Source organism: Pleurodeles waltl, chromosome 1_1 (genome assembly GCF_031143425.1).
Source record: "Pleurodeles waltl isolate 20211129_DDA chromosome 1_1, aPleWal1.hap1.20221129, whole genome shotgun sequence".
NCBI lineage: Eukaryota > Metazoa > Chordata > Amphibia > Caudata > Salamandridae > Pleurodeles > Pleurodeles waltl.
Genome location: NC_090436.1, coordinates 216127980 through 216153955, shown reverse-complemented (window position 1 = coordinate 216153955; position 25976 = coordinate 216127980). Strand labels below are relative to the sequence as shown.

Below are 25976 nucleotides of genomic sequence, written 5' to 3'. Positions count from 1 at the left end.
TCTTGTCTTTTCTTGTTTCCTATAGGTGTTGTGCTGTCTGGGAGTGAAGAAGGAAGAAGGTTCCGGTCTTTGGAAGAAACTACTGACTGTAAGTAGATTCTCTGAACTTAGGCTCTTTGAGGGTCCAAGTAGGCTTGACTAGACTCTGGATTCTTCTTTAACGCGAAGCACTAGTTCAACGGTGGAGCAGGTTTAGATAGTTTATGTCTTTGGTCTGTGATTAGTAATTTAGAATGTTCATGATTACTGAATATGTTTACCATCTGGTGATGAGTCATTTAGAGCCAGGTGGCTGATTGTTTTTATCACCTTACTGATGAGTCATTCAGGATGAGGTGACAGATGGTTTGTGTTTACTTCATTATGATGGGTCATTTTGGAACGCTTGTGGGGGAGCTCATTGTGCAGGCTTGATTTGTTCTGCACATTTCTTATATGAGTCATCAGCATGCTGTGAAACTGATTTAGCAAGTGCACTAGGTACAAACAGGTCCAGGAATAATTATGTTCTGGAAAACAAACTCGAAGTGTCAAACAGAGTTCAAACAGGGGAGCAATATGAGACTGTAGTCTGGTTATCAATGTGCACCATTAACTTTCGAAAAAATGTTCAAGCATGATTCCTGACAAGAAGTCCCAAGGTAGGGATGAAATACATTGGCTGGGTTTTTTATAATGGAATGCAATTTTAGAATTTACAAGACACATGCATAAAGAAGCTGAAAAGTGCCTACGCTTGGACATTTTGGCGGTCATTACAACATTGGCGGCAAAAGCCGCTTACCATCGTGCAGAAGACCGCCAACACACCGCCGCGGAATTCCGCCACAGCTATTATGACCCACATCTCGGAATCCGCCAAAATTCAGACACCCACACAAGTCCGCCACACCAAAGGTCAGTGATAAACTGGCGAAAACAAAACCTCCACCGTCACGCCAACAGAAATACGCCCACACTATCACGGCACAAGAATCCACGCGGCGGTCTTTCAACCGTGGTATTCCATTGGCGGTACACACCGCCGCGCTCAAAATACACACACTCTTACAAAACACAGCCACATTGGACAATTCGAAATACACACACCTGATACACATACACACACCACTCCCACACACCCAATACAATATAAAACACACACCCACATCACCCACAAACCCCTACGACAACATTTTTGAATGAAGTACAGAGAGAGACACCACCAGCAAGTACAACAGCATCCACAGGCACATAACACCATCACCCACAAAACTTCCACGCACCTCACACAACACACCACTGCATATCACCACACTTATCACCACACAATCCACCCCACACATCACCTACACCACCCCATGGCACCGCAAAGACACCCCAGGTTCTCGGAGGAGGAGCTCAGGGTCATGGTGGAGGAAATCGTCCGGGTAGAGCCACAGCTATTTGGATCACAGGTGCAGCACACCTCAATTGCAAGGAAGATGGAGCTATGGCGAAGAATAGTGGACAGGGTCAACGCAGTGGGACAGCACCCAAGAAATCGAGAGGACATCAGGAAAAGGTGGAACGACCTACGGGGGAAGGTGCGTTCCGTGGTCTCAAGACACCACCTGGCGGTTCAGCGGACTGGCGGCGGACCCCACCTCTTCCCCACAACTAACAACATGGGAGTAGCAGGTCTTGGGGATTCTGCATCCTGAGGGCCTCGCAGGAGTTGGTGGAGGAATGGACTCTGGTAAGTCAAATCTTAACTATTACATCCCCCACCCTACCTGCATGCTATCACATACCCTCGCCCTCACCCCTATCACTCCAACTCCTCACAAATGTACCAATATCACAAACCACACATCCCAACACCAAGCCCTGCATGCAACAACAAAGCATGGACACCCATCACTAAAACATGCCCACTGCATATACCCATACACCCCCCAAGCTCCCACACAGGAATGCCAGCACTGGGGTACACGGTCACCCACCCATTGCACACCATGCCACACACAGATGCAATAATCATGCCTTTCCACCCCTGCAGGACCCCTACCCAACGTCACCAGACAGGAGGGTCCAGACAAGTCCACTCCACCCACAGAAGAGGCCCACAGTGATGACAGCACCTCTGTCCAACTGGATCTAGATGACCAGCCCGGACCATCGGTGACCTCGGGACAGTCGGTTCCCCTCACCCAGTCACAGGCCACCACAGACCTTCCCCTCTCTGGAAACACCAGCACGGCACCCACCCAGCGGGCCCATACCTCCGTCCCCAGGACACGTCAATCAGCTGTGTGTCCACCACTACAGGGAACCCAGGATAACCCACCACCCCAACAACAACAGGGACCTGGGGGCAGTGGCAGTGGGCACACGGTTCAGGGGACGGAGGCCCAGGAACACAGGGGAACTGGGAGGGCTGCTGTGCGACAGGGGGCGGACAGGCCAAGGGAACCCACTCTCCACGAGGCCCTCTCCTCCATCATGGGAGCATACCACCACTCCCAGGAGACAATGGCAACGGTACTGGCCAAGTTCCAGGAGACCCAGCGCATGCAGGAGGAACAGTATATGGGCTTCAGGGAGGAACTCAGAACCATCAGCTCCACCCTGGGCACCATCGTAGGGGGCCCCTGACACTAGCATGGACTATGAACTGCCCACCACCTCCGCCGGCGATAGTGGACAGGACGCCCCGCCACAGGACCACCACACCAGCACCCCACCCCCTGCAGACGGAGAACCACCCCGCAAACGGTCCCTGAGATCCAGGAACAAGACAGAGCACGATGCCAAGACCCCCGCCAAGAAATGAGACCACCGTGATTGTCATCCCACTGTCCCACTTTGTCACCCTGTCCATAATTAAACTGCCCCAGCTCCACTTCCTATGCCCATATGGGCAATGCACCTGTGAGACTAATAGACTGGACTCTGCCATGGACACTCCTCCGCCATCACCCCTCACCATTTAACTTCCCCCTCCAATATTTTTCATTTAAATAAACACTCCTAAAGCACAAAACAATCTGGAGTCTGTCTGTGATTTCGAAATAGTGCATTTGCAATTACAGTGACAAAATGTTCTTGAATTAGTAATGTCAACATACCTATGTCACACAGCTCTAGTCCATGAGGAATCTAAGCAGATGACACACGTTGGGACTCACATCTGTGAAACCGTAAGGGAAAGTGACAACTCAGTGACCATACACTGGGTGAAAACGACAGACAGTAGAGAGGCAGTAGTGTAAAAGTACATGTAGTAGGCAGGAATGTATTCTCACCTGTGTGTCACTGGAAATATTGCTGGATCACTGAGTCCCTGTTCTGCATATCTTCTTCCTCTGCTTCATCCTCATCACTGTCCACAGGCTCCACAGCTGCCACAACACCGCCATCTGGACCATCCTCCTGCAGAAAAGGCACCTGTCGTCGCAAAGCCAAGTTGTGAAGCATACAGCAGGCCACGACGATCTGGCACACCTTCTTTGGTGAGTAGAATAGGGATCCACCTGTCATGTGGAGGCACCTGAACCTGGCTTTTAGGAGGCCGAAGGTCCGCTCGATCACCCTCCTAGTTCACCCATGGTCCTCATTGTAGCGTTCCTCTGCCCTTGCCCTGGGATTCCTCACTGGAGTCAGTAGCCATGACAGGTTGGGGTAACCAGAGTCACCTGTAAATGGCAAGGGACAACTGTTAGACACACACTAACCTGTAGGGATAACCCCAGACAACTATTCCCACTGTCTTGCTTCCAGGGGCTCACCTAATAGCCACACACGGTGCCTCTGGAGTTGACCCATCACATAAGGGATGCTGCTATTCCGCAGGATGTAGGCGTCATGCACTGAGCCAGGGAATATGGCATTCACATGGGAGATGTACTGGTCTGCCAAACATACCATCTGTACATTCATCAAATGATAGCTCTTCCGGTTTCTGTACACCTGTTCACTCCTGTGGGGGGGGGGACCAAAGCCACATGGGTCCCATCAATGGCACCTATGATGTTGGGGATAGGTCCAAGGGCATAGAAGTCACCTTTCACTGTAGGCAAATCCTCCACCTGAGGGAAAACGATGTAGCTCTGCATGTGTCTCAGCAGGGCAGACAACACTCTGGACAATACGTTGGAAAACATAGGCTGGGACATTCCTGATGCCATGGCCACAGTTGTTTGAAAAGACCCACTTGCAAGGAAATGGTGCACTGATAGCACCTGCACTTGAGGGGGGATTCCTGTGGGATGGCGGATTGCTGACATCAGGTCTGGCTCCAACTGGGTACACAGTTTCTGGATTGTGGCACGGTCAAACCTGTAGGTGATTATCAAATGTCTTTCATCCATTGTCGACAGGTCCACCAACGGTCGGTACACCGGAGGATGCCGCCATCTCCTTACATGTCCCAGCGGACGGTGCCTATGAAGGAAAACAGCGACCACAGAGTCAAACAACTCAGAGGTACGTACCCACAGTTTACCCAGAACACCAATCATACACAAAAGGTATGTGTGTTGAGACTAGGCCTAGGTATGTGTGACGCAGTTGGAAATTAGGCCAGGTGGGCCCCTGAAATGGCGGCTGCCTGACTTCTAAAGTGGGACAATGGGATGTGAGGTAACTGCGCTGACGTTGTGCACCGTCGCGGTAGGCGGTCGGAGACCGCGCGCAATGCTGCATTGGTTAACATTGGACCCAAGGGGTCCCAGGAGCCAATGACGATGTATGCTGGCGGTGATGGTACACACCGCTGCGGACGTGACCGTTGCGGACGTGACCACCATTTTCTATCTGTTCAATCACTCGATACCTGATCTTCGACAGGGGAGGACCTACACTGCAAGTGCTGCTGTGACCTCAGTCTGGAAGAGACAATGGCTCGTGCGTCTGGGGAAAGGGCCCCTGCCTTCACATCGGAGGAGTTGGAGAAGCTCGTTGACGGGGTCCTCCCCCAGTACACGCTACTCTACGGTCCTCCAGACAAACAGGTAAGTACACAGGGAGCATGTTGTATGGGCTATGCCTGTGTGGAGAGGGCTAGATGTAAGAAGGAAGGGGGCATAGTTCTGCGTGCATGAAAGACGGTGGGTGCATGTGCCACATGGCAAGGGTAGGGATGGGGGCCACTCACTTTGATGGTGCAGTTGGTAATGACTTCTCTTCTTCCCCTGTACATTTCATGTAGGTCAGCACCCACCAGAAGAAAGATATTTGGCGTGCCATCGCCAAGGACGTCCGGACCCTGGGGGTCTACCACAGACGGAGCACCCACTGCCGGAAAAGATGGGAGGACATTTGCCGCTGGAGCAAGAAGACGGCGGAGGCTCAGCTGGGGATGGCCTCCCAACGTGGGAGGGGTGCCCGTCGAACCATGACCCCCCTGATGTTCAGGATCCTGGCGGTGGCCTACCCGGAGTTGGATGGGCGCTTGAGGGCATCACAACAGACACAAGGGGGTGAGTACACTCTCATTCAGCTGACTTTGCGCGCAGTGGAGTTGTCTGGGTGGGGGAGGAGGGCTGTGGGTTTCCCTAGGCCAGGGCGAGTTCCGTAGGCCAGGCCCCTCCGTAAGGCATGGCCCTGTGGCCCCCCACCCCACCTCTGTAGAGTGCCAAGTACAGCTATTCATGCCCCTGTGTCATCTATGTGTGCAGATGTCGTCCATAGCCTTGTAGGCCATTTCCCAGGAATTGCACTGTAGAGGCCAAGTGTGCGGCATAGTGCAGGGGGCTTCTGTGTCTGTCTTGTCCGCCAACTGTAGCGGTAATCCATGCACTCAACATGTCTTTATTCTGCCCCCCCCCCCCCTTTTTGTGGTTTCCCTGTTCTTGTGTGCATTAGCATCATCGGGCGGAGGAGCAGTGGCACCGGAGCACAAGGGAGCTGCATCACACATGGCCATGGAGGGCCACACTACGGACTCTGAATTCACCAGTGGGTTGGCGGGCGAGGGGAGCTCCACGGCGGGGACAGGAGCTGACACCAGCGACACGGACTTGTCCTCTGATGGGAGCTCCCTTGTGGTGGCGGCAACATCTGTGCCCCCCGCAACTACAGGTACAGCCGCCACCCCCCCTACCAGCACCGCCCTCCCAGCAGCCCCTCAGCCTTCGCCCATTGCCCGCTCACCCAGGAGGGTGGGCATCACCTTCGCCCCAGGCACCTCAGGCCCTGCCTCAGTCACCCCTGCTGCCCTCAGTGAGGAGGCCATTGACCTCCTCAAGTCACTCACTGTTGGGCAGTCTACCATTTTGAATGCCATCCAGGGTGTAGAAAGGCAGTTGCAACAAACTAATGCATTCCTGGAGGGCATACATTCTGGTCAGGTGGCCCTTCACCGAGCCTTTCAAACTCTGGCCTCAGCAATGATGGCAGCCATTGTCCCTGTGTCTAGCCTCCCCCCTCCAACTTCCTCCACCCAGACCCAATCCCCTATACCTCTGCCTATCCCAAGCACACCATCAGACCACCCTGCACACACCTCACCACACAAGGGAAGCTCAGGCAAACATAAGCACCACACATCCCACAGGCACTCACGCAAGCATCACACACATGAAGACACACCAACATCCACTGCCTCCACTGTGTCCCCCTCCTCGTCGTCTCCCTCCTCCCTCCCAGTCTCGTCTACACACACACCTGCATGCACTACCTCTTCAGCCACTATGTCCCTCACCAGCACACCCCGCTCACGTGCAGTCACCACCCCCACTACCATTCACACGTCCCTTGTGTCCTCTCCCAGTGTGTCTGTGATGTCCCCTCCCAAGATACACAAACGCAGCCACACACCCACCCAACAGCCATCCACCTCATGACAGCCTCCAGCGCATGCACCTGCACCCAAAGTCACCAAACGTACACCTCCTACAACCACCACCTCTTCCTCCATTCCCAAACCCCCTCCAGCTACCCGTCCCAGTGTGTCCAAAAAACTTTTCCTGTCCAGCCTTGACCTTTTTCCCACACCTCCCCCACCCCGTCCAACTCATAGGTCCCGAACTAGCACCTCAGCCACAACATCTCCGGGACCATTGGTGCCTGTAGTCACAGGTATGTGGAGTGCACCGGCCACTAGGACAGCCATTGTGGCACGGAGCCACAGCACAGCCAGTCCCCCCCCCTGTGAAGCATCAGAAGTTGGCCAGTGCCCGGCGGGAGAGGGGGAAGACTCCAGCCACCAAAGCCGCTCCCAGGGGTCCCGGTGGGAGTGTGGACTCAGCTGTGACACCTCCCAAGGTGGGGTAGGGCCACAAGAAACCCGGCAAGTCTGGGAAGAGCAGCACGGCGGAGAAGACCGCCATCATCCCCGCTGCCCAGGAGGGCCCCGCCAGCCCCATCCCAGCTGCCCAGGAGGGCCCCGCCAACCCCAGCCCAGCTGCCCAGGAGGCCACCGCCAGCCCCATCCCAGCTGCCCAGGAGGCCACCGCCAACCCCATCCTAGCTGCCCAGGAGGCCACCGCCAGCCCCATCCCAGCTGCCCAGGAGGCCACCGCCAGCCCCAGCCCAGCTGCCCAGGAGGGCCCCGCCAGCCCCAGCCCAGCTGCCCAGGAGGGCCAGCCCCAGCCCAGCTGCCCAGGAGGCCTCTGCCAGCCCCAGCCCAGCTGCCCAGGAGGCCACCGCCAGCCCCAGCCCAGCTGCCCAGGAGGGCCCCGCCAGCCCCAGCCCAGTTGGGCCATTAAGGACCGCCAGCACAAGCCCCGCTGGGCCATGAAGGACCGCCAGCACAAGCACCGCTGGGCCATGAAGGACCGCCAGCACAAGCCCCGCTGGGCCATGAAGGACCGCCAGCACAAGCCCCGCTGGTGCTTGTGCCATGAAGGACCGCCAGCACAAGCCCCGTTGAACAGGGCACCGCCAACTCAAGCACCGCTGAACAGGGCACCGCCAACTCAAGCTCCGCTGAACAGGGCACCGCCAAATCAAGCACCGCTAGCCCATGAGCGGCAGGGGCAGTGACGCAACTGGGACCGTCACGGGGTGAGTGATGCACTCTGGGCACAAGTCCCCCTCCAGAACCAGTGGAGAGATCCATCCACTACCTCTGTCCTTCACAGGATGAAGCACTCTGGGCACCAGTCTCCCTCCAGAACCAGTGGAGACATCCATCCACTACCTCTGTCCTTCACAGGATGAAGCACTGTGGGCACCAGTCCCCCTCCAGAACCAGTGGAGAGATCCATCCACTACCTCTGTCCTTCACAGGATGAAGCACTCTGGGCACCAGACATCCATCCACTACCTCTGTCCTTCACAGGATGAAGCACTCTGGGCACCAGTCCCCCTCCAGAACCAGTGGAGACTGTTATCTACTTTAGAGACTGTGGCTTTGCACTCCCCAGGATGGAACAGTGGGCAAACCACCCACTGTAGAGACTTGAGAGACTGTGGCTTTGCACTCCCCAGGATGGAACCGTGGGCAAACCACCCACTGTAGAGACTTGAGAGACTGTGGCTTTGCACTCCCCAGGATTGAACAGTGGGCAAACCACCCACTGTAGAGACTTGAGAGACTGTGGCTTTGCACTCCCCAGGATGGAACAGTGGGCAAACCACCCACTGTAGAGACTTGAGAGACTGTGGCTTTGCACTCCCCTGGAGTGAGCAGTGGGCAACCCACCCACTGTAGAGATTTGATAGACTGTGGCTTTGCACTCCCCAGGATTGAACAGTGGGCATGGAGCCCCCTCATGGATCTGGCATCGTGCACTCATCCGGCTGAGGTGCCCCCCCTTCCCTTCCCCCTGAGGTGCCTGTTGTATTTCTATCTGATGCCCCTGCAGTGTTCTCTCTGTTTTGATTGTGTATCGAGTGTGGGCCTCGCCCATGCATTTTGGGCCCAGTGGTCCACAGACTATAAATGGTGCAATACCTGGACTTGTATTATTGGTGTATATATTTGTTTATATTGTATATATATTTTATAATACTGTATTTTAATAGATTACAATGGTAACAATCATTTCCTTTGGTCTTTGCATTCTTCTGGGGGATTTGGGGGGTTTAACTATGATGTATAGATATGTATTGGTGTGTGTGTTGTAGTGGGTGAGGGTGGGGGTGTTGCGAGTGTGTGTCCCTGTTTTTTCCATCCCCCCTCCCCTATGTCGTAGGTGCAGTACTCACTGTGGTCTTTGTCGCCGGCGTTCGTGCTCCTGGTACAGGAGCAGGAAGACTATCGCAGGTAGGATTTGGAGTTCCGGGTCCATGGTGTCCTCGTTCCTCGTGGAGTGTGTAGAGTTGAGCGTTTTCCCTTCGAATTTCCTGTTTCCGCCGTGTTTTTATCCGTGGTGAATCCGCCCCGGAAAAGGTGGCGGATTGGCCTGTCATAATACTGTGGGCGGTACATTGTCTTCCGCCTGTCTGTTGGCGGTGACCGCCGCGCTGTTTGTTTGTACCGCTGTGGCGGTCGGAGTGTTAAAGTGCTGTCTTTGTTGGCGGTTTCCGCCACGGTCGTGATTCCAATTTTTTTACCGCCAGCCTGTTGGCGGTCTTACCGCCGCTTTAACACCGACCGCCAGGGTTGTAATGACCACCTTTATTCCTTTGTGAAGCGACTGAATTAACCCCTTTACTTTGAAGCTTACAAAACATTTGGAGAATACACATTGTCTTCCCTCTCTGAAATTACTCACACATATATAGCTTAACACTGACCAAATACCCGACGGAGTTATTGGCGATGGACTTGGGGCATCTATGGAACATTGGTAAGTGGACATACTGTTGCATGTAATTGTAGCCTGTTTCTAAGAAATACAATACAAATTAATACATTTAGAATGTCTGCAAAGACTGTATTATACCCCTCCAAAACTTCACAAACTTGACAACATCAGATCCACTGAGTATACTTGTTGTCACCAGCCTCAAGGTGACTTCTTACACTTATCATGGGACTGCAATACCTTAGCATCCTTTTGGAGAGAGGTATTGGCCACTATATCACACATTGTTGGTTTTGAGATTCCAAATTCACTGGACATAGTGGTCATGATTTGTGTAGAAAAACGTCTGACATCAGGGAGGCCTCTTACTGCACTATTACTGCTGTTGGCCAAGCGAGAAATTGCTTGAAGGTGGTTGCTGTTATATATTGTACAATAATTACTTTCTTTTCTGAGATCATAAAATAAATAAATAACAATGTTAATAAACAGTATATTATTCTTTGTATGTCTGTATGTACATTTAGGGAATGCTGTTCTTTCATATGAATTAGTTATAAACTGAGGACTAGATGTACAAATGATTTTTCTGGCTGCAAACGGCCCGATTCACAGAATCGGGCCGTTTGCTACCAGAAAATTTGGTAATCTATTACGGAATTGCAAATAGGGTTTGCTATTCAGTATTAGGAACAGGGTTTTTACGATGTCCTTTCCTAATACCAAATCACAGTGGTATGTGTGAATGTTTTGTGACTGAAATATGGTTGCAAAACCTTTGCATTTTACCACCTACTTCAAGTAGGTGGTAACCCATTCATAAATTAGAAGGGGTTCCTAGGGGACCCCTTCCACTTTGAGAATGTTTGTTAAAACATTTTTAAGAACAGGCAGTGGTCCCAGGGACCACTGCCTACACTTAAAAATGAAAAGAAAACTTTTCTTTTTTTTTAAAAAACACATCCTGTTTTCCTTTAAGGAAAACATGCTGCATTTAAAAAATGCTTTATTGAAAAGCAATCACAAACATGGAGGTCTGCTGACCCCAGCAGGCCACTATCCCTGTGATATTTGCGATTCCCAATGAGGAAGTGAGACCTACCTCATGAATATTAATGAGGTAGGTATATTTGCGACCCACTGGGAATCACAGAAAGTGTAAAGGACACTTTCATACTTGGGTGTTTGCGATTACCAAATCGAGAATCGCAAAAATTTGCTATTTGGTAACTGCAAACCTATCCCCTACGTACATCTGCCCTAAGTTATTTAAGGAGACTCAAAGTGCAGCCAGATTGCATTGGTCCATAGTGTGAAGCAAAGAAGATTTATTCTAGGGTAAGACGCAGGTCCTGAGGACCTACACTCTGCCCTTCAACTGTGGCAAAATGCTCGGAGTTTACCTCTGCACTGCAGTAGTAATTATCTGAATCTATGTTTATTATTATATTTTCTAGAAATGGCGATTTATCGATCCACATCTTTTTTTCAGTGGCTTGGCACAAACACATATGCGCGCGCGTACACACACACACATATCTCTAGCGATGACTGCGTTATTCAAGGTATCAAAGGCAATACTGCACTTTAATCTGACGCTTGCATTAAATATGTAATTTTACATGCGTGTTTTTAGAACGGAGAATGGACTACTTTATTAAAAACCAAAACTATTATACAAAGAGCCTTTGACAGCATTTACGGACCAAGATGCACTAAGCAGTGCACTTTCAGGCTATTAGTGCCATATCTTTGTGTTTCTATGTTTCAGACAGCGGAATCGATAACAACCAGTAGTCAAACTGAAACAGATCGGCACTCTTCGGAAACAAGTTAAAAACATCCACTATAGGATAACGCGCCTCGAGCTTTCCTAGACATTAAGCTGACAGATGTTTTCAAATTCATGCTGAAGTATGCCCCCCTGTGGCCAACAGGGGTATAAGCAGATATGTTTCCAATTTAATGAGGAGTGTGTTGACTCAAATATTGCGTATCATACCTGTCCTTTAAAATGTAGAACTACAACAGAATATGTTTAGTCTTGTACTACAAACATTTGCAATATCTACTTTACAGATGGACGACATAACACAGGCCAAAGAGCACAAATTCTAAATGATCACAAGACTGCATCACAATTTTAACATGAGCACAGTTTCACTAAAGAGGCTTGACCAAATTCAAAGGAGATGGATTATAAGACAAAACAAGGACTGGCATTGCCAATAGGTCTTACTTTAAAGGAATGTTGTATGGTAATATGAAGCATTACAAGAAAATAGCGTGGGAATGGATATATATTTGTTCTGGAGCAAAGAACTGTAGAATAATATTGCTGTTGGTTTGATCTCTTAGCTGCTGGGCCTTTTCACCCCCAGTGCCGAGCCCTTTTTTGGCTATTTGGGGTAGTTCGGCCTTCATAACTTTTTGTCCACATAAGCTATCCACGCCAAATTTGCATCCTTTTTTTCCAACATCCTAGGGGTTCTAAAGGTACCCAGAGTTTGTGGTTTCCCCTGGAGGAGACCAAGACATTAGCCAAAATACAGCGAAAAGTTCATTTAAAAAAAAAAAAAATTAAATGGGGAAAAAAGGCTGCTGAAGAAGGCTTGTGGTTTTTTCTCTGAAAATGGCATCAACAAAGGGTTTGCGATGCTAAAACCACCAGCTTCCCAGCTTTCAGGAACAGGCAGACTTGAATCAGAAAACCACATTTTTCAACACAATTTTGGCATTTTACTGAGACATACCCCATTTTTACTTTTTTTTGTGCTTTCAGTCTCCTTCCAGTTAGTGACAGAAATGGGCGTGAAACCAATGCTGGATCCCGGAAAGCTACATATTTTTGAAAAATAAAACATTCTGAATTCAACAAGGGGTCATTTGTGTAGATCCTACAAGGCTTTCCTACAGAAAATAACAGCAGAAATAAAAATAAAATTGACATTGAGGTGAACAAATCAGCCATTTGTCTCCACATTTTACTCTGTAACTTTTTCCTGTGATGTCAGATTTTTTAAAGCAATATACCGTTATGTCTGCTGGACTCTTCTGGTTGTGAGGATATGTAGGGCTTGTAGGTTCATCAAGAACCCTAGGTACCCAGAGCCAATAAATGAGCTGTACCTTGCAATGGGTTTTCATTCTATACTGGGTATTCAGCAATTCACTTGCTGAAGTATAAAGAGTGAAAAATAGGTATCAAGAAAACATTGCTATTTCCAAAATGGGCACAAGATAAGGTGTTGAGAAGCAGTGGTTATTTGCACATCTCCGAATTCCGGGGTACCCACACTAGCATGTGAATTTCAGGGCATTTCTCAAATAGACATCTTTTTTTACACACTGTTTTACATTTGGAAGGAAACAATGTAGAGAAAGACAAGGGGCAATAACATTTGTTTTGCTATTCTGTGTTCCACTAAATCTTCCGATAAAAATGGTACCTCACTTGTGTGGGTAGTCCTAGTGCCCGCAACAGGAAATGCCCCAAAACACAACGTGGACACATTACATTTTCCCAAAGAAATCAGAGCTGTTTTTTACAAAGTGCCCAGCTGTGGGTTTGAATCCATAGGTGTAGATGATGTACATCTGTACTACCTTTACTATCTGCCTTCTACCTGTGCAATATCCCTGTGAAGGCACACCTACCATAAGCTTTCAAAGTGCCTAGATGTGGATTTTGGCCTCTAGCTCAGCTGCCACCTAGGGAAACATACCAAACCTGTACATTTTTTAAAACTAAACACCTAGGGGCATCCAACATGGGGTGACGTGCGGGGCTCTCATCAGGTTCTGTTACCCAGAATCCTTTGCAAACCTCAAAATTTGGCAAAAATACACTTTTTCCTCACATGTCGGTGACAGAATGTTCTGGAATCTGAGAGGAGCCACAAATTTCCTCCTACTCAGCGTTCCCCCAAGTCTTCCGATAAAAATGGTACCTCACTTGTGGAAATACCCCAAAACACAGCGTGGACACATCACATTTTCCCAAATAAATCAGAGCTGTTTTTTACAAAGTGCCTGGCTGTGGATTTTGGCCTCTAGGTCAGCCTCCACCTAGGGAAACCTTCTAAACCTGTGCATTTTTAAAAACTAAACACCTTGGGGAATCCAAGATGGGGTGACTTGTGGGGCTCTCACCAGGTTCTGTTACCCAGAATCCTTTGCAAACCTCAGAATTTGGCACAAAAAAACACTTTTTCCTCACATTTCAGTGACAGAAAGTTCTGGAATCTGAGAAGAGCCACAAATATCCTCCTTCCCAGTGTTCCCCCAAGTCTCCCTATAAAAATATAAAAATGGTACCTCACTTGTGTGGGTAGGCCTAGTGCCCACGACAGGAAATGCCCCAAAACACAACGTGGGCACATCACATTTTCCCAAACAAATCAGAGCTGTTTTTTATAAAGTGCCCAGCTGTGGGTTTGAATCCATAGGTGTAGATGATGTACATCTGTACTACCTTTACTATCTGCCTTCTACCTGTGCAATATCCCTGTGAAGGCACACCTACCATAAGCTTTCTTTACCCATTCATGTCTCTGTTCTCATCAGAGTCCTGACTAATCCTGTATAATTGGCAAGTGAACCAATACTAGTTTGTGAATGCAAGTTGGGGGTGTTCAAGTATGCCTTGGGAGGCCTATTCCTCAAAATGAGCGAGCATATCTACAGCTGAAACTAAGGCAGTGTTTTGCTTTCCTTATCTTATGACCGAGCTGACAAAACTTCTCTGGAATGCACTTCTTAGTTTAAAGAAGACATTTATTATTATTACTTCACCACGAGGTTCCTGAGAGACGAGATTAGTAGGTTGGAAGCACACGTTTATAAGTAGTTGCAGCAATGAAAGCAAAATATATCAAAGTACTTCTCAATTGCAAATGTACACAGCAAATACATGTGATTATACTATAGCATAACTTCACAGCAAAGAATAAAAGTCAAAATGTAATCATCTTTCTTATGCCTGCAAGTTGATGACTCCTGTTCAACTGCGAGAAAGAGATTTTCCACTGAAACGGGAGGTCAGGCAGCTGACGTCCGCTCCTGACTGAAGTCCTGGAAAAATCCCCTTGCTGCTGCCCAGAGACACCGTAAAAAGCCTGCTAACAGGCCCCTTAGTTCAGTGGGGGAAACGAACAAGAGTTTGGACAGTGGCCAAGTCTCCAAACTTCGCTCGTTCCCAGGCTGGATAGAGAGGTAAACACATAGGTGGTCATTACAACCCTGGTGGACGGTGTTAAAGCTGCGGTAATACCGCAAACAGGCCGGCAGACAAAAAAAGGGAATTATGACCCTGGCGGAAACCGCCAACAAAGACAGCCACTTTAACACACCGCCCGCCACGGCGGTACAGACAAGCAGCGCGGCGGTCACCGCCAACAGACAGGTGGAAGTCAATGTACCGCCCATAGTATTGCAACCCGCCAATCCGCCACCTTTTCCGGGGCGGATACACCGTGGATAAAAAGACGGCGGAAACTGCTTTTGCAATGGGAAAACACTCACCTGAACACATCCCACGAGGAAGGAGGACTCCATGGAGCCCGAACTCCAAATACTCCCAGCGCTTGTCTTTCTGCTCCTCTACGACCACCATCTACGTAGGCGCCGAAGACAACGGTGAGTACTGCACCTACGACATGGGGGAGGTGGAGGCAAAAGTTAGGGGGACACCCACGAAACACTCCCACCCCCACCCTCGCATATTACAACATACACACCAATGCATTTCCAAACCTCACAGTAACAACCCACAATCCCCCTGGAAGAATGCAAAGACAAAGCGAGATCCGTTCAAACATTGTAATGTTGCAATAAACAAGTTTAGCAAAAATATACAGATATATACGAAAATCTTTCAGAAATATATACAGTACGAGAAGTAGTGCAGATATGTACATATCAATGTCCGTGCACCACTAGTCCAAAAATGCATGGACGAGGCCCACAAAAGATACCTGATGACAATCGGAGAGAACACTGCTGGGGCATCAGCTAGAAATACTACAGGCACCTCAGGGGGAAGGGAAGGGGGGGGCACCTCAGCCGGATGACTGCAAAGCCAGATCCACGACGGGGCTCCATGCCCACTGTGCCATCCTGGGGAGTGCAAAGCCACAGTCTCTCAAGTCTCACAAGTGGGTGGCTTGCCCGCTGTGCCATCCTGGGGAGTGCAAAGCCACAGTCTCTCAAGTCTCTACAGTGGGTGGGTTGCCCGCTGTGCCATCCTGGGGAGTGCAAAGCCACAGTCTCTCAAGTCTCTACAGTGGGTGGCTTGCCCACTGTGCCATCCTGGGGAGTGCAAAGCCACAGTCTCTCAAGTCTCTACAGTGAGTGGCTTGCCCACTGTGCCGTCCTGGGGAGTGCAAAGCCACAGTCTCTCAAGTCTCTACAGTGGGTGGCTTGCCCACTGTGCCATCCTGGGGAGTGCAAAGGCTCAATTTCACAAGTAGATAACATCCGCCAGTAGCTCGGGAGGGGGACTGGTGCCCAGACTGGATTAGTCTCCCTGTGAAAGTGCCTGTCCCGTCACTGTCCCAGCTGCACATGGGATAAGGATGCTTGATGTGGCGGTCTATTCATTCTTACCCGGTGCATGCCCTGTTCAGCGGTCTTCACCATGGCGGTTCGGGACTGTTCAGTGGTGCTTCGCCATGGCGGTGCTTGCCCTGTTCAGCTGTCTTCACCATGGCGGTGCTTGCCCTATTCAGCGGTGCTTTGCCATGGCGGTTCTGGACTGTTCAGCGGTGCTTTGCCATGGCATTTCTGGACTGTTCAGCGGTCTTCACCATGGCGGTTCGGAACTGTTCAGCGGTCTTCACCATGGCGGTTCGGGACTGTTCAGCGGTGCTTCGCCATGGCAGTTCTGGACTGTTCAGCGGTCTTCACCATGGCGGTGCTTGCCCTGTTCAGTGGTCTTCACCATGGCGGTGCTTGCCCTGTTCAGCGGTGCTTTGCCATGGCGGTTCTGGACTGTTCAGCGGTGCTTTGCCATGGCAGTTCTGGACTGTTCAGCGGTCTTCACCATGGCGGTCCGGGACTGTTCAACGGTCTTCACCATGGCGGTTCGGGACTGTTCAGCGGTGCTTCGCCATGGCAGTTCTGGACTGTTCAGCGGTCTTCACCATGGCGGTGCTTGCCCTGTTCAGCGGTCTTCACCATGGCGGTGCTTGACCTGTTCAGCGGTGCTTTGCCATTGTGGTTCTGGACTGTTCAGCAGTGCTTTGCCATGGCAGTTCTGGACTGTTCAGCGGTCTTCACCATGGCGGTTCTGGACTGTTCAGCGGTGCTTTGCCATGGCAGTTCTGGACTGTTCAGCGGTCTTCACCATGGCGGTGCTTGCCCTGTTCAGCGGTGCTTTGCCATTGTGGTTCTGGACTGTTCAGCAGTGCTTTGCCATGGCAGTTCTGGACTGTTCAGCGGTCTTCACCATGGCGGTTCTGGACTGTTCAGCGGTGCTTTGCCATGGCAGTTCTGGACTGTTCAGCGGTCTTCACCATGGCGGTTCGGGACTGTTCAGCGGTGGTTTGCCATGGCAGTTCTGGACTGTTCAGCGGTCTTCACCATGGCGATTCGGGACTGTTCAACGGTCTTCACCATGGCGGTGCTTGCCCTGTTCAGCGGTGCTTTGCCATGGCGGTTCTGGTCCGGACATTGGTGTGTGGCATGACGTTCCCTCATAGCCCACCTGGGCTGTGGCAGCCGGGGCCCTCCTGGGTACTGACTCCGGCGGTGGTCTCCTGACCAGTGACGATACTTGGGCCCTCCTGGGCTATGACTCCGGCGGTAGTCTCCTGACCAGTGACGATACTTGGGCCCTCCTGGGCTATGACTCCGGCGGTGGCGGTGGTCTCCTGACCAGTGACGATACTTGGGCCCTCCTGGGCTATGACTCTGGCGGTGGTCTCCTGACCAGTGACGATACTTGGGCCCTCCTGGGCTATGATTCCGGCGGTGGCGGTAGTCTCCTGAACAGTGACGATACTTGGGCCCTCCTGGGCTATGACTCTGGCGGTGGTCTCCTGACCAGTGACGATACTTGGGCCCTCCTGGGCACTGACTCCGGCGGTGGCGGTGGTCTCCTGACCAGTGACGATAATTGGGCCCTCCTGGGCTATGACTCCGGCGGTGGTCTCCTGACCAGTGACGATACTTGGGCCCTCCTGGGCTATGACTCTGGCGGTGGTCTCCTGACCAGTGACGATACTTGGGCCCTCCTGGGCACTGACTCCGGCGGTGGCGGTGGTCTCCTGACCAGTGACGATAATTGGGCCCTCCTGGGCTATGACTCCGGCGGTGGTCTCCTGACCAGTGACGATACTTGGGCCCTCCTGGGCTATGAGTCTGGCGGTGGTCTCCTGACCAGTGACGATACTTGGGCCCTCCTGGGCACTGACTCCGGCGGTGGTCTCCTGACCAGTGACGATAATTGGGCCCTCCTGGGCTATGACTCCGGCGGTGGCGGTGGTCTCCTGACCAGTGACGACAGTGCTGGCGGTTGGGTCTCCACCGCCGGGAATGATGGCGCCCTTCTCCGCCGTGATACTCACAACATGCTGGCCAGACTTCCTCTGGGCCTTCCCCACCTTTGGTGGAGTCACAGCTGACTCTCCAATCTCCTTGGAACCCATGTGAGTTGGTTTCCCACCAGGAGGCTTCACACGGTCCCGTCGTCCACTCTCCAATTTCAGAGCTTTTACAGGGGGTGGGCTGCCAGTGCCTTGGCTCCGGGTCACACTGCCTGCCCTGGTGGCCGGTGCACTCCACATACCTTGAACAGGCACCACTGGTATTGGAGGCTTTTTGGCTGAGGCGCTACGACGGGACTGATGAATTGGAGGGGGGGTGGGGGCAAAAAGGTCAACTTTACAGAGGGACAGTTTCTGACGGACACTGGGATGGGTAGTTGGAGGGGGTCTGGGAGTGGAGGAAGAGGAGGTGGTTGTAGGAGGTGTCACTTTAGGTGATTTGGGTGCAGGTGCAGGTACTGGAGGCTGTCGTGAGGTGGATGGATGTTGGGTGTGTGATTGCCGGCGTTTGTGTACTTTGGGAGGGGGCGTCACAGACACACTGGGAGAGGACGCAGGGGACGTGTAAATGGCAGTGGAGGTGGTGAGTGCAGGTGAGCGGCTTGTGGTGCTGGGTGTCCTGGTGCGATTCCTGGTGCCTGTAGATGTGGTGCATGGAGGTGTGTGTGTAGACGAGACTGGGAGGGAGGAGGGAGAAGAGGAGGAGGGGGACACAGTGGAGGCAGTGGATGTTGCTGTGTCTGTATGTGTGTGATGCTTGCGTGAGTGCCTGTGGGTTGTGTGGTGCCTATGTTTGCTTGAGCTACTTGTGTGTGCTGACTTGTGTGCATGCTGGTCTGTAGGTGTGCTTGGGATGGGCTGGGGTACAGGGGATTGGGTCTGGGTGGAGGAGGTTGGAGGGGGGAGGGTAGACACAGGGACAATGGCTGCCATCAGTGCTGAGGCCAGAGATTGCAGGGTTCGCTGAAGGACAGCCTGACCAGAATGAATGCCCTCCAGGAATGCATTACCGTGTTGCAACTCTCGTTCTACACCCTGGATGGCATTCACAATGGTAGACTGCCCAACAGTGAGTGACCTGAGGAGGTCAATGGCCTCCTCACTGAGGGCAGCAGGGGTGACTGGGGCAGGGCCTGAGGTGCCTGGGGCGAAGGTGATGCCCACCCTCCTGGGTGAGCGGGCACGGGGCGAACGCTAAGGGGCTGCTGGGAGGGCAGTGCTGGTAGGGGAAGTGGCGGCTGTACCTGTAGAAGTGGGGCGCACAGATGGTGCCGCCACCATAAGGGAGCTCCCATCGTCGGACGAGTCCGTGTCGCTGGTTGGTGATCCGGTGGCCGACGTGAAGCTCCCCTCGCCCTTCGTCCCACTGGTGCATTCTGAGTCCGTGGTGTGGCCCTCCATGGCCATGTGGGATGCAGCTCCCTCGTGCTCCGGTGCCACTGTACCTCCGCCTGATGATGCTGATGCACAAAAGAACAGGGAGAGCAGAACAAAGGGGGGGGGGGAAACGAAGAAAGACAGGTTGAGTGCATGGCATACCGCGACCGTTGGCGGACAAGACAGACACAGCAGCCCCCTGCATTACGCCGTGCTCCTGCCCTCTGCATATGCAGTTTCTGGGATATGGCCTACATGCCAACACCTGCACACGTGGATGCCACAGGGGCAACTATACCTTGACTTGGCACTCTACTGAGGTGGGGTACAGTGCCACATGGGCTGCATTACAGAGGGGCCTAGTCTTCGTGTTTCTGCCTGGCCTAGGTACACCCACAGGCCTCCTCCCCCACCCAGACCCCTCTACTGCGTGCAAAGTCTGCAGAATGAGGTTGTACTCACCCCCGTGTTTCTGCCTGGCCTAGGTACACCCACAGGCCTCCTCCCCCACCCAGACCCCTCTACTGCGCACAAAGTCTGCAGAATGAGGTTGTACTCACCCCCTTGTGTCTGCTGTGATGCCCTCAAGCGCCCATCCAACTCTGGGCAGGCCACCGCCAGGATCCGGAACATCAGGGGGGTCATGGTGAGACGGGCACCCCTCCCACGTTGGGAGGCCACCCCCAGCTGAGCCTCTGCCGTCTTCTTGCTGCAGCGGCGAATGTCCTCCCATCTTTTACGGCAGTGGGTGCCCCGTCTCTGGTGGGCCCCCAGGGTCCGGACCTCCTTGGCGATGGCACGCCAAATGTCCCTCTTCTGGTGGGCGCTGACGTACATGACATGCACAAGGGAAGCAGAGAAGTCATTACCAACTGCACCGTCGATATGAATGGACCCCCTCCCTACTCTAGCCATGTGGCCCATTCATTGACATGCATTATTGTTCCCTGAACTCTGCCCCCTTCCCTCTTCCAACCAGCCCTCTCCACCCAGGCCTAGCCCATACAACGTGCTCACTGTGTACTAACCTGTTGGTCTGGAGGACCGTAGAGTAGCGTGTACTGGGGGAGGACCCCGTCTACTAGTTTCTCCAACTCCTGAGCAGTGAAGGCAGGGGCCCTTTCTCCAGACGCAGCAGCCATCGTCGCTTCTAGACCGAGGTCACAGCAGCACTTGCAGTGTAGGTCCTCTCCTGTCGAAGGTCAGGTATCTAGTGATTGAACAGATAGAAAATGGCGGTGACGTCCGCAGGGTGACGTCCGCGGCGGTGCGCATCATCACCGCCGGCGCACCTGTTCATTGGCTCCTGGGACCCATAGGGTCCAGTGTTAACCAATGCTGCATTGCGCTGCGGTCTACGACCACCTACCGCCACGGTGTGCAACACCAGCGCTGTTACCCCACAATCCCATTGTCCCAGTTTAGAGGTCAGGCAGCCGCCATTTCAGGGGCCCACATGGCTTCATTTACCTCTGCGTCACACATAGCTAGGCCTAAACTCAACACACATATAGGAAGGGTTTTTTGATTGGTGTAGTCTTGTGTGTAACTGTGGGTACATACCTGGATGAAAAATGACTGATTCGTCACTGTTGTCCTTCGTAGGCACCATCAGCTGGGACATGTGAGAAGATGGCGGAATCCTCCGGTGTACCGACCGCTGGTGGACCTGTTGACAATGGAAGAACGACATGTCATCATCACCTACAGGTTTGACCGTGCCACAATCCAGGAACTATGTACCCAGTTAGAGCCAGACCTGATGTCACCAATCCGCCATCCTACTGGAATCCCCCGTGACGTGCAGGTGCTGTCAGTGCTCCATTTCCTTGCAAGTGGGTCATTCCAGACGACTGTGGCCATGGCATCAGGGATGTCCCAGCCTATGTTTTCCAACGTTTTGTCCAGAGTGTTGTCTGCCCTGCTGAAACACGTAAGGAGATACATCATTTTCCCTGAGGTGGAAGATTTGCCTACAGTGAAAGGTGACTTCTATGCCCTTGGACATATCCCCAACGTCATCGATGCCATTGATGGCACCCATGTAGCTCTGGTCCTCCCCCCACAGGAGTGAACAGGTGTACAGGAACAGGAAGAGTTATCATTCCATGAATGTTCAGATGGTCTGTTTGGCAGACCAGTACATCTCGCAGGTAAATGCTATGTTCCCTGGCTCAGTGCATGACGCCTACATCCTGCGGAATAGCAGCATCCCTGATATGATGGGTCAACTCCAGAGGCACCGTGTGTGGCTATTGGGGGACTCTGGTTACCCCAACCTGTCCTGGCTATTGACCCCAGTGAGGAATCCCAGGACCAGGGCAGAGGAACGCTACAATGAGGCCCATGGGCGGACTAGGAGGGTGATCGAACGCACCTTCGGCCTCCTGAAGGCCAGGTTCAGGTGCCTCCATATGACAGGTGGTTCCCTATTCTACTCACCGAAGAAGGTGTGCGAGATCATCATCGCCTGCTCCATGCTTCATAATTTGGCTTTGCGACCCCGGTGCCCTTTCTGCAGGAGGATGGTCCAGATGACGGTGTTGTGGCAGCTGTGGAGCCTGTGGACAGTGATGAGGAGGAAGCTGAGGAAGAAGACAACGACAACAGGGATTCAGTCATACAGCAATATTTCCAGTGACACACAGGTGAGAACATTTTCATTTTTTCCATTACATTAACTTTCACACGTCTACCTCTATCCTGTCTGTCGATATCAACCAGTATTTGGTAACTGAGTTGTTCCTTTTCATTACGGTTTCACAGGTGTGGTTACCAACGTGTGTTATCTGCTTGCATCCTTCAAGGACTTGTGATGTGTGACATAGGTATGTTGGCTTTACAATGGGGAACGCATTATGACTCTGTCATTGATAATACATATTTACAATCTCACAGACTGACTCAAGAATGTTTTTTGTTTCAAGGGTGTTTATTGAAGTGCTCAGAATTGGGAGGGGGTTGTAATATGAGGATGGGTGATGGTGGAGGAATGTCCATGGCAGAGTCCAGTCTATTAGTCTCACAGGTGCTTTGCCCATCTGGGCATAGGAAGTGGAGCTGGGGCAGTTCAAGTATGGACAGTGTATCAAAGTGGGTCAGTGGGGGGACAATCAGGGTGGTCTCATTACCTGGCAGGGGTCTTGCCATCTTGCTCTGTCCTGTTCCTGGCTCTCAGGGACCGCTTGCGTGGTGGTTCTCCGTCTGCAGGGGTTGGGGTGCTGGTGTGGTGGTCCTGTGGCGGGGTGTCCTGTCCACTAGCGCCGGCGGAGGTGGTGGGCAGTTCATCGTCCTGGCTGGTGTCAGGGGCCCCTTGGAGTGCCACGGTGTCCCTCATGGTTTTTTGTATGTCCTTCAGCACCCTTACGATGGTGCCCAGGGCGGAGCTGATGGTCCTGAGATCCTCCCTGAACCCCAAATACTGGTCCTCCTGCAGTCGCTGGGTCTCCTGAAACTTGTCCAGGACCGTAGCCATCGTCTCCTGGGAGTGGTGGTATGCTCCCATGATGGAGGATAGGGCCTCGTGGAGAGTGGGTTCCCTTGGCCTGACCGCCCCCTGTCGCACAGCAGCCCTCCCAGTTCCCCTGTGTTCCTGTGCCTCCGTCCCCTGGACCGTGTGCCCAGTACCACTGCCCCCAGGTCCCTGTTGTTGTTGGGGTGGTGGGTTATCCTGGGTTCCCTGTAGTGGTAGACACACAGCTGATTGACCTGTCCTGGGTACAGAGGTTTGGGCCCGCTGGGTGGGTGCTGTGCTGGTGTTACCAGAGGGTGGAAGGTCTGTGGTGGGCTGTGCCTGTGCGAGGGGAACCGACTGTCCCGAGGCCCACGATGGTCCGGGCTGGTCATCAGGATCCAATAGGGCTGAGCTGCTATCGTCACTGTGGGCCTCTTCTGGGGGTGGAGTGGTGTTGTCTGGACCCTCTGGTGTGGTGACTGTCCTTCGGGTTTCTGCAGGGGCATAAGAGCATGATTATAGCATGTGTGTGTGTGATGTTGTGCAATGGGTGGGTGTCTGTGTACCCCAGTGGTAGCATTCCTGTGTGGGGGCTTGTGTGATGATGGTTAGGGGGTGTTCTGGGTATGTGCAGTGGGCATCCTTTAGTGAGGGGTGACCATGCTTAGTTGTGTCATGCAGGGCTTGGTGTTGGGATGTGTGGTTTGTGTTCTTAGTACATTAGTGAGGAGTTGAAGTGATAGGGGAGGGTGTGAGGGTGGGGGTGTGTGATAGCATCCAGGTAGGGTGGGGGATTAGATAGTTAAGATTTGACTTACCAGTGTCCCATCCTCCACCGACTCCTCCGAGGCCCTCTGGATGCATGATGGTCAAGACTTGCTCCTCCCATGTTGTTAGTTGTGGGGGAGGAGGTGGGGGTCCACCGCCAGTCCGCTGCACCGCGATGTTGTGCCTGGAGACCGTTGAACGCACCTTCCCCCGTAGGTCGTTCCACCTCTTCCTGATGTCCTCCCTATTTCTTGGGTGTTGTCCCACAGCGTTGACCCTGTCGACGATTCTGCGCCATAGCTCCATCTTTCTGGCTATGGAGGTGTGCTGTACCTGTGAGCCAAATAGCTGTGGCTCTTCCCGGATGATTTCCTCCACCAATACCCTGAGCTCCTCCTCGGAGAAGCGGGGTTGTCTTTGGCGTGACATGGGGTGGTGTGTGTGAGGCGGTGTGAGTGTTGATGTGTGTGGTGATGTGTAGTGGTGTGTGGTGTTTTGTGCGTGGATGTGGTGTGGGTGATGGTGTTGTGTGTCTCTGTATGATGGTGTTGTCTTGGCTGTGCTGTCTCTCTGGCCTTCGTCTGTAAATTTTGGTCATAGGGGTTTGTGGGTGATGTGGGTGTGTGTTTTATATTGTGTTGGGTGTGTGGGAGTGTTGTTTGTATGTGTGTCAGGTGTGTGTATTTGTAAATGTCCAATGTGGCGGTGTTTTGGAGATGTGTGTGTATTTTGAGCGCGGCGGTGTGTACCGCCAATGGAATACCGCGGTTGAAAGACCGCTGCGTGGATTCGTGGGTCGTAATAGCATGGCCGTGTTTCTGTTGGCGTGGAGGTGGAGGATTTGTTTTCGCCAGTTTAACACTGACCTTTGGTGTGGCGGACTTGTGTGGGTGTCTGTATTTCGGCGGATTCCGAGATGTGGGTCATAATAGCTGTGGCGGACTACCGCCGCGGCGGCGGTGTGTTGGCGGTCTTCTGCACGGCGGTAAGCGCCTTTTACCGCCAATGTTGTAATGACCCCCATAATATACGCTCTCTTATCACGTTAGGGTTCGGTGTGAATTCAATACGAAAAACACAGCTTGGAAAAACACAGCTCATCTGCAATGTCTCAACTGCAATGTCTAACTCCACGTTAAAGCCAATAGGCAGCTAAACTGAATACAAAATGTAATTTCTAATGCCATGTTAAAGCCAATAGGCAGCTAAACGGAATACAGAATGTGCTACTGATGAACATTGAACAACTAATATGCGCAGTGGTGAAACACAAAGTCATTGGCCAAACACAATTAATGACATAACATCTCCACCCTATGAGCAGTGACTTTTGTTTACATTCCTCTTATTTCAAACAAAAACAAAACACAAAAAAACATTATAAGCAAATCAGATTTGAATGATAAAAACAATCACTGTAAAGCAATGGAAGTGGACTAACATATTGATCTCATAACCTTTCAAATCAGATACACCTACAATGAAAAGACTGAAGCTTATATACTCTGATTGGGATAATAACTGATTGAACAGTGTCTCTAAAACAGCAAGTTGATGTAGCATGAGTTCTACTCATGTAAAGGTACACGGACCACCTGAAAGGTTTGCTGAAATGTCAGTTAAAGTCAGGGTTCCACATGAAAAAAAGACAGACAGTTAACTGGCAATGTTGCTTAGTTCCAGTGGAAGAATGTAATCAAACAAGTTGACAAACTTTATATTGATCCCATGTAGAACTTGAACTGAAGGCGCGAGTTGCGCAAGATGGATCCATGGGGCTTGTACTTTAATCAATCAGGTTCAGGTTGGGGGTGCGGTCCCTCCCCCAACCCCACATGCAAACACCCGAAGGGAGACCACACAGCACACTCATGGTCAGTGGTGAGTCGTGGTAGGATCTGCAAAAGAAAAAGTATGACTTTTCTTGCAAATAACATTTGTCATCTGAAATGTGGCCTTCTTTTTCCTTTCCTTGTTTTGTAATCAGCAGGACGTTATTGGGGCCCTTTGTTATAATTTCTGCAGGTTCTGGAGGGTCATCTGGGGATTCAACCCACACCTTAGCACTGAGGTTTTTATCTTCTGCACCACAGCTTCCCTTTCCTTGCACTGTCAGAAGGGCTGGGGCAGACTCCTTCCTTACCAAACCTCCATTCACTGCACTTATGACAAGTT

The 25976-nt window shown here is 51.8% G+C and overlaps 1 long non-coding RNA gene across 2 annotated transcripts in view; it reads left to right on the top strand.

Annotated features, from left to right (window-relative positions):
- LOC138283074 (uncharacterized) overlaps positions 1-25976 on the top strand; it is a 164811-nt gene that overhangs the window by 67788 nt on the left and 71047 nt on the right. For both annotated transcript variants that reach the window (XR_011201053.1, XR_011201054.1), the window contains one exon: positions 26-88. This is a non-coding gene — a long non-coding RNA (uncharacterized lncRNA). The remainder of the gene's footprint in view (positions 1-25; positions 89-25976) is intronic.